The sequence below is a fragment of the Glossina fuscipes genome, unplaced genomic scaffold (genome assembly GCF_014805625.2).
Source record: "Glossina fuscipes isolate IAEA_lab_2018 unplaced genomic scaffold, Yale_Gfus_2 86, whole genome shotgun sequence".
Lineage (NCBI taxonomy): Eukaryota > Metazoa > Arthropoda > Insecta > Diptera > Glossinidae > Glossina > Glossina fuscipes.
Window position 1 is genome coordinate 2,719,316 of NW_023998440.1, and position 9,621 is coordinate 2,728,936.

Here is a 9,621-nt window from a genome sequence, read left to right on the forward strand (position 1 = left end):
CATAGACACACGCTACAGGAGAAAGCTTTTATGGCGTGACGATCAAAATTAAATCCACGTTGCGCAAATTTGGAACAGTAATTATTGTCTCAAATTATTTTATATGTTCCGAAATTTCACCATAAAATATTAAAATTAGATCCTTTTACAATGTTAAAACTTCCGTTTCGAAGTTCACTATCCCGGTCCTAATTTCTTATAACAATATCCCGAAATATTTTTCAGTCATTTTCGTAGAGAAATTTTTAAAACTGCAAAGTTCTTCAGAAATCGCCTTTCTCAATTTAGGCCACTATTTTAGTCAAATTGATTCGACTCATTCCAATTTCAATATTGTACTGTAGGTAAGGATGGCACCGGCAAAACAAGTCCTCCTGCGATCGTGGTGATATTCGTAGTGGTATTTACTAAACCTATCGCTGAACTGCCACCCACCACCGTCGGTAGTTGAGTGGTTATGCACGTCATAGAGGTATTTAACGCTAGGCCGCTAATATTGTCGCTGATTCCATTCGCATTATTGGTATTATTGTTATTATTAATAGTCGTTTGAGTTTGCGTTATTGAAGTCTTTAAATCATCCTCGCCACTATTAGATGTGGCTTTGGCCAACTCTTGATATCCCAAACCACATTCATTATCTTCATCTTCTTTGAGCGGTAAGGTGTTGGCAAAATATGTGGATCTGTTTTCTTTTTGCACCATTTCCTGGCTCTTGATAGAGTTTCAAAAATTCCATGTGATCGGCATGAGCCCAATATTGATATTTCTTTAAATTTTTTGTACCCACACGGAATGGACGCAATATATATATATATATATATATATATACATATATATAATTATTCATGTTTTGCCGAAATTTATTTGGATATTAATAATGCGACGATATAATAGAGGGATGTTGCGGCGGTGGAAAGCATCGTAAGTGCTCCACATTGGATCCTCCAATGTCACTACCTTTCAGTACAGCGAAAATCGGTGAGCCCAATTCTTGAAAGCGTCTTATAGGGTCTGCCATAAGTTTAAGTTTCTGCATAATTTTAATAAAAATCAGGTATAAATAATTCAGTAAGTATGGAAAATTAACTAACCCTTAGATGACTAAGACTTACAATCCCTTTGGCATCTTCATTTGCGCTGCACGCTTAAGATGCGATAGCAAAAATCCAAAGCTTCAAAACGCCTTTGTTGACCCAATAGAACAATCATTGCACAACCAGCCCAATTTAGATTTCTCCGAAAAGTTCTTCTATGGTATATTCAGTGCCTCGTACCGGTAATAAACAAATTGCAAAGCCGACCATAAATTATGAAATTTTGAACATTCGTCAACATGAATAATGCCATTAGCTAGCGATGGTCCATTTCAGACGGGATCTCATCCAAATAACTTTTAATTAGATAGAATACAACTTCGAAAATACTAAGGCCGCAATAGAGGCGCATAATAAAAACGCAATTTTGGAATTGGGAATTGGGATTCGTCAATAACAATTTTGCAGAATAGATAAGTTATGCCCACAGGATAAGTAAAAGAATGGGAGAAAATGGAAGAAAAGAAGCATTTTCAAAAATTCTAAAATATATGTAGATTTTTTAGCTTCGCAACTCTGTGTTTTCTTCATGCAGTGTCGAATAAAAGTGACCAGTCCACGGTTCAATAATATTAGGCAAGCGAAATGTGAGATCAGATAGGCCGGTCACAAGCCTGCATTTGATTTTGATATCAAACCTTCTGCTGCTGCTCGGCCATTTACACCAAAAAATTCTAAGAAAAATTCTTCTGAATTAAATTTCAAGAAAATGTACACTTTTCCTTTCTTCACTTCTTCTTCTTCTTCTGGTAGGTGTTTAAATCCAAAGTTATTTAGGACTCATCTTCAGATGAGATGATGATTAAGAATTCGACATTTTAAACTGGATTTCCTTTTTTTAAAAACGTAAACGATGTAATCCACTGGATTGGTTGCTTGTTGCAAAATTAAAACCATATAAGCGTTCGCGTGTCAATTAATCACCTTCACATGCAATCACGCTGAGAATAAGAAATCATAAAGTATTTAAAAAGTTTTAAGCAAAAATTCTCTCAAAGCTTTTACCTTAGCAGTACCCAATGTTCTCAACATTTGAAACAATTTGTAAATTTGCAAATTGACCCTCCAAACGTTTTTGTTAGCTTCTCGCTTTTCATTTTCTAGAATTACATCAAACATTACCAAGCATGTGGTTGTGGGTATTTACTTTACTCACCCTTGCAACTGCATTTATTTTTTGGTTTTTTCCTTTGGTAATTAACAAATTATACACCATAAAAATTTACTAATGAAAAAATTGATGGGTTTTTTTAATAATAGCGTTTATCAAAATGTAGTTGTTTTCTTACTACTTTCATTTGAGCTGTGGCTTTGATGAGTATCCTACACCGTAGAATATGCTGAATATCCTTCGTCTGTGTACTGCATCGAAGTTAAGTTGCACGATCTTGTCGTGAGGAGTTAATGTCCTCACGTGCCTCAGTGTCCACTACGCAGTCTTCATAGCCTTTATTTGTATTTACGGCTCGAACTCGTCGAGTGTCAATGTCCACAATCTAATTAAAAGTTATTTGGATGAGATCCCGTCTGGAAAGGAACACTTCAGAGCTATCATCAACCTCTGAAGGTTCCTTTTAAAGTCATCGTATAATAGTAGAAATTTTTATTGGAGAATAGGTTAGTTTAGGTGGACTTAAATCTACGCCATATAAGATTGATCTTCCCATTATACAAAAACTTAACTACTAACTAACTAGCAGTTACACGGCTGAAACAATGGAAAAGCTTCTAATAGAGTAATAACTAAGCGAATTGCTGCATTTAGCAAATAAATAAAAAAAAAAACATTAAAGGTTTTCATGATTTGGACGTTTTATACCTTATATCTCTTGCGGTACTGGGATATTTTAAGTTTGGGCGAATATATGTAATACACAGAAGGACTTCTGTTACCTTTTGTCATACTGATCGCTTATCTGTCCATCTGTCCGCTCGTCCGTTTTGTTTTCTTGTGTTCAATTTGAGGCGTGTAGACTTCGAAATATTTTGGGGAAATTGGATACACTGAAAGTTTCAGCCCAAAAGCGGAAGCTGTTACAAATAGCTCGCATTGGACCATTTTTTCGACCACTTCGCATGCAATACCTTATTTTGAAAAGTCATTGCATTAACAATTGTAGGGTGATGTAGGGTGTTTAAAGGCGGGCCCTGGCCCACTATGGTGTTTTTAATGGTTATTCTTCACTTTCATAGCAACAATATACTGATGCAGATAACGCTTGGTTATGACCAGAAATACTAAATATAAATAATAAATCATACTAAAACAAACTTCTCACATCAAACGAATTCTAAATAAATGTAAAACACGCACTCGTTCATCGAGAATTGTGAAACCTTTCATTTTAATCATTTCATTGATTTTTTGAGCACCTTTTCCATTGGTCTCTTGGTAGTATGGTAAAGTTTCCATCCATTTAAGTCAAGCAGTAAGTTTCGTGCACTTGCCAGCGTCTATATCAACAATATTCACTAAAGTCGTACCACTACTAACGCTACTGAAGTCATCATCTTAGAATAAGACCCTCTCTAAGAATTTAATGGATGTTATTAAAAGTTTTTAAGATACTTTACTGAACTTTCAACAGATTGAACAAATTTTACTGAACTTTGGACACATTTTAAATTCAAACTACAATATTAGCTGTAAGAAAATATGTAATGACAATGCAGCTCAAGTGTCAGCTTGGCTGTGAAAAAATGCGCTTAAATCCACTCTTGAGAAGAAACGAAATGACTTTCCGAGCCATCTAAGATCTTATGATGCTTACACAAGCGTACCATATGTGGCCTGCACCTGCCAGAACATTGATGAACCTGTTTTGGTGTGATCTTGCTCTAATGATTTGCAAATGGATGAAATAAACTTTAAATAAAACACACATGACATGCCGCTGTGGTCGTTAGTGTTGATAATTTTGTCATTTGCTCATGCTATTTTCTACCTTGATAAAACAAGACAAAACATGGGGACATATACATTATAACTGCCTGGATTCCATTTTCTACAAAATCTATTTTTAAAGGCAACATTCTTAATTTAAACAAAGAAAAATTTAATTTAAAAATGATATATGGGCAATCTAAGTATTTCGAATGACATCTACCAAAATATGTATTTTTTATACGACACGTATACATATATATATATATATATATATATATATTATATAACAATTTTGCAATTTACAAAACTTCCTCGTGCACTTCTGGAAATGCTTTTGTTATCTCGCTAAAAGCCTTTAGCTGGTTTTTTTCATATTGGCGGCACACAACAACAAATGTGCGCCGCCGTATTTGTATGCACTCGTGCATTATGTGTGTATGTACTTGTTGTTCTCATATCAGCCAATGCTTTTTTAAAATCAGCATTTAGAACAAAGAACATAAATAAGTTATTGTTGGGTTCGAATCTCAAGTGCGGTAGAGTTTTTAATAATAAAAGCCGATAGCCTTAGATGCTAGTGCTTTTAAGAGTTTAGTCTTAGAATTTATTTCTCTGGCGAAATTAGTAATAATAATAATAATAATAATAATAAGTTACTGTTATGCATGCGGATTGTGTGCAGAGAAATGAAAAGTAACGGTTAAATGCAGAAAACTATTCTGCTCGTTGATGATAAATACAATAATTATATGATTGAATTTTAGCAAATGTATTTAAAAAAATGTCCATAATAATTTGTTTTTTTATATGATATTTTTATATATAAAGTAATAAATAAATAAACAAGTAATACATATATGTATACATATGTATTCGTATGTATAGAGGGAGAATGTCTCAATGGAAGAAAAGCAAGGTTCGCTTATAAAGCGTGGATCTATATTTTTCCTTTTTTATATTTGACCATTGGGCTCATGATTTTGTGAAGTGGATTTGGAAAAAGGCAGTGAAGTTTTCCGATGACAATAACCAATCCAACTCTTCGATTCCTAATTTTTAAAGGCCGCTGTATGGGAAAGGGTGACAGTGGAGGTGCTTTATTTCAGTTGAATGGATATAAACGGTTTAAGAAATTCATGCAATATTGCATAGTAGCAGCGGGAGGAACGGCCTGTGATTTCCGCTATCTTTTGCCTACTCTTTTTAGTAATGTTGTGACATTTATGCCTTGGATTACTGAACATATTGTTTATTATTTACTCAAACCCTACAGTTACGTCGTGGAGTCAACCAAATAATCTATAGATGTCTTTATGTTGTGTTTAAATAAAACCACCTTAAATGTTCATAGATTTTTGAAAAATTGTAGAAAGAAACGCCTAAAATACCTACGCTCTAAGGGAGGGTAAAGGAAGCAATTGTCACTTTTGTTTCTTTAAAGAGGTCTAATTTCATACCTTTGTTTTCTTATTTGTATATGAAAATATATGGCCATTTGCAAAATTTTTCGACAAAATTCGGAAAGTAGTGCTTCTTCGAAACTCGAAATTTGGTTTAGCGAACAAATTTATATATAGTTAGGATAGCGTTCGATGTTTCCATTTCCTTTTATGACTTTTTACAACAGCAGCTAAGCTATTTAAGTCGTTTCGTCTCTTTAATGATTTCTTTTTATACGCATCGCTTGAGGACGGGGCTTATATTAACCTTGTCTAAACGTTTGCAACGCCCAGAGAGAAATTGTTTGAGTATGAAATTAGTAGCTTTAGCTTTGGCAGAAACACTAGAAGTTTTTGCACTCAGATTAGCGTTGAAAATGAAATATCAGAAATATTCTGCTTTCTGGGTTTTCTACTGACTACTCACAATCTTGGAGCACTTGATATTATAATACAACAGAAACCGGTTTCTCGTAAACGTCAGGAGATTTTATGTATTAAGCGTCAACTATAATTAATTAGAATTAGAACAATAAGCTTCTCACATACTACTCTTCAAGTCGTTTTATTTGGTATCGATGGAATTAGATGAAAAAATTAATTCGTTTTAGAATTAACGTATGCTTGTATGCTCTTGTGCAGATAATATATTTTCTTTCGAAAAATGTGCAAAAGGACATATAATCGCTTATAACTTTGTGTGGGAATGACTGAGGTTTTCGATTTCGGCAAATAAACGGTACAGTTTTCCGTAAAGTAAATGCAGAAATTTTCACTCTTCTGGCTTTCATAATTTATGGGTCACGAGCAAAAACACGCAAATTTATGTTTAATGAAATGGAGTTTCGTTCAGCTTACGCTTTACTGCAGAGGTGGGTACTGACCAATTTGACCCTTTTTCAATATCAACCTGCCCGTAAAAACTTCTCATGTTTCTACCAAATTTGAAGCCGATATCTTCATATCACGCAGGCATACAAACGGACAGGCATGACTTAACCGATTCAGAAATTGTAGCGTCTTTGTAGCTTCCTATTGGGTGTTGAAAACATTATGACAAAATAAGAGAACCCCACCCGGTGTGTGTGACAGTTCGGTGACAAAAGATTCTTACACCTTAAAGAAAAAATGTGAATCTGCGATTTCGAATACTTAAACAACGATCACTTTGTATTATATATGTTGAATGCAGAATTTATTAAACCTTTCATGAGATCCATATGTGAACACACAAATACATTTGTATAAAGTTTGTAGTTCTTCCTTCAGAACTCGGTGTAGACAATAGTTGAGATCGAACGTAAGAAGGCTAGCCGTGTTATACTCCCCATCAGAAAAGCCTTTAAGTCAAAAGACTTTTTATATATGAAAAAGGATGGAATGAAGGATGGATGGTCCTAACAATCTTGCTACTTGCATTCAATTTAATAAAAGTGAATTATTTAAATTATTAATTTATAAAAAGTGAATTGTTATTTCAGTTTTTTTCAAAGTAGTTTAACATAAAAGCTCTATAAGATAGTCGTAAATAGAAATCAAATATAACTAATGGTGATATTGGCTACTTATAATTAATATATTGAATTACTATTTGTTTGGGATATATATATATACATATATTATCTTATAATTTATTGTACACCTGCGTTATATTCATATTGGCGGCATTACAAATACAAATATATATGCCGCCATATTATTACATAAGCCATTGCTTTTTTACAATCAGCGTTAGGTACAAAAGTACATAAGTTATTGTCATTCCATGCAGATTGTGTGCAGAGAAATGAAATGTGACAGTTATGTGCAGAAATAAATTGTTTGATTGTACAATGTACGTGACACTTCGAATTTTTCAATATGAATATAATTTCAATTTATTGATTCTATTCTAGGAAGGCTACTTCACACGGAGACACCAACGAGATTTCTAGGGAAACTATACGAATCTCAGATGGGTCTCCCTGCTAATAGTTCAAATTGTAAATAATGACAAATTGACTTACCAGTCAGTAAATAATCTAATTATTTAATTCTTTAAACACTATATAATACGTATATAGCAGAACTAGAATATTTTTTAATAATTTTAAACACTTTATATAACACGTATATAGCAGAACTAGAATATTTTTTAGTTTTTCTTTTTGATTTTTATAATATGGCTTTTTTTCTGGCAAATTCCGCAATAGATTTATATAGATTTTCAACTTTCCTCAAGCACTTGTGAAATAGTTTTGATTTAGCGCTAAAATCCGTTGACTTGGTTTTTTTCTTTGTGAGGTATATAAAAGAACTACCATGTATGGAAAGAGCACAGAGTTGCATTCAGTACATAAGAAAAAAGATGAAAAGAAAAACTCACCAATCTTTAAATCAGTTATGATCAGAAAAGGTTTGGCAAAGGTTTAATTCCCTCAGTTTGCATGAATTGTGGTTGGATGCGGAACTGATAATAATCACGAAAATGTCTTCTTGTATTATATTGCTTAAAATATGCCTTTGAAATTAGGCAGATTATATTTGTTTTCTGATTTTTTCCCTTTATTTTCGGTTGCTTAAGAAGAAAAAACAATTGTAAAGAAAACGAACACTTCATCGCATAATAATTTTTCATTTCAAACAATAATATAATAATATTTTTTTTTAAGCTTTTTTTTTGCTTTTTTATAACTACAAGTTACTGTTTATTCTAATTATAACCTACCATCAAAAAATGGGAATATAATAACCTTACAAAAGAAGGATCTTAAAAAAAGTAAACGCATTAATTATTAGATTCAGTTTTGCTCCGTTCTATGTAACAAACATTTAAGTGAATTTCTCACAAATATTTAGATCATTTCCATAAGAGAAGCATAGATATGTTTCAGATAATTGGAACAATGGAAGAGTCCCTATACAAGTCAAAACGAAAGGAAAGGAAGCGTCGTACCGAGCGATTGCCGTCATACCAAACCGAATAGGTCTTCCATAGGGAAGAAAATTTAATCTAGAAGAAGATCTAGAAGGAGATTACAATTAAATGATCCCAAAAATAAATAAAAATAAATATACTCTTGTAACAAATAAATAAATCATATGAAATAAACTAAGTAATTAGGTGAAATGATCACCAGCTATAAAGATTTTTCTTTTTTTCTTCCAAATTCAAGGTCGCCATTATAATCGAACAAGTCCAAATTCAGACTCGTTCATTTATTACTCTCAGATGCTTCCAAATTCAAAGCCGCACTTAATTGTAAGTTATATGTCTTACAGAGAAATAATTTTTTTTTTAATTTAATTATTTTTATCGCAAGCGCTATTATTTTTGTCGCAAGCGCTATTATTTTTGTCGTAAGCGCTATTATTTTACAAATGCACGCAATGATGATGTACGTGATTTAGTTGATAAGTGCACATAAACTTAAATCTCGTAGAAACTATTGCCGGCAAGTTTGTCGCTGCAGTTAGCTGTCGCGTCTATATTAGTAGATTTTAATTTTTAGAGACGTTCTCTTCACTTAAGCTCATTTTTTATCTTTGCCATAATCTCTCGATTTAAGATAAAGCAATTAAGGACTTTTTCCGGTTTTTAGTCATTTCTACATTTCGCCAGATATTCGACTTTAGCTGACTAAATACTTACTCCAAGGTTTCTTTGAGTTGCTTCTCATGCTTCTTGTAATTACGATAGGGATAGGCGATCGTTTTCTCTCTCTCCGTGTCTCTCTCTCTCCGTGTCTCTCTCTCTCTCTCTCTGTCCCTATCTATCTTTTTCCCTCTCTCTCTCTCTCTCTCTCTCTCTCTACCACTAATAATTTTTTAACAATTGTCTTCAAAGAAATGTTTTGAAATTTCCCCAATTTTTTGATTTGTGTTTCCTTAAATTGCAACTGCAATAAAAACTAATGGAAAAAGATGACGGTGCAGGATATAGTTTCAGTGGGTTTCAGTGAACCAAAAAATCCACTTTTCAAATTTTCTCGTGTAGGTATTTGCCAGATAATTGAAACTTGCAACTTAGACACGTTTGCCTGGAAACCATGGTTATCGTAATTGCCGTTATTTTAACTTCTGCCTCAAAGTGTGTTTCTGTAATAAGCACCGCCGTGTCTTTTCGATAAATTAATATCGGCATATCGTACGCTCGATTTTTGAAGGAAATTTTTACACAAAGAACAACAACTAACAAGTGAAAAACTTATATACATAT

At 33.1% G+C, this 9,621-nt stretch overlaps 1 pseudogene; it reads right to left on the reverse strand.

The window, feature by feature from the left end:
• Window positions 1-874: 874 nt before the first annotated feature.
• Window positions 875-2,267, reverse strand: LOC119638233 (annotated as a pseudogene).
• Window positions 2,268-9,621: the final 7,354 nt, after the last annotated feature.